This window comes from Penaeus monodon, chromosome 15, assembly GCF_015228065.2.
Source record: "Penaeus monodon isolate SGIC_2016 chromosome 15, NSTDA_Pmon_1, whole genome shotgun sequence".
Lineage (NCBI taxonomy): Eukaryota > Metazoa > Arthropoda > Malacostraca > Decapoda > Penaeidae > Penaeus > Penaeus monodon.
The window spans coordinates 26269461-26269751 of NC_051400.1; the positions used below are offsets into that span (position 1 = coordinate 26269461).

The window sequence follows — 291 nt, forward strand, 5'->3', positions numbered from 1 at the left end:
AATTCTGGGGAGAAAGAGAGAAAATTAAGGTGTGTTTGGACAAAAAGGACAAAAATATCAGCTCATCTTCTGTAGCAACAAGAGGACAACAATAATTTACACAACTATGATTAGAATGCTATGTACATAATTGACATTTTGATATTCCATATTCAAAACTACCTAATCATGTGGCTATAAAAAAAAATTAATATCAAAACATTAAGCAATTACATAACCACATAGTTCTGTAGATCAAAATAGACAAAACATCAAAACTCTTATGCTCTTTAAAAAGTGTAAAAATAAAAT

At 27.8% G+C, this 291-nt stretch overlaps 1 protein-coding gene across 1 annotated transcript in view; it reads right to left on the reverse strand.

The window, feature by feature from the left end:
• The window catches only part of LOC119581865 (HIV Tat-specific factor 1 homolog), a gene marked incomplete in the record, with an annotated part of 22018 nt that overhangs the window by 213 nt on the left and 21514 nt on the right, over positions 1 to 291 (reverse strand).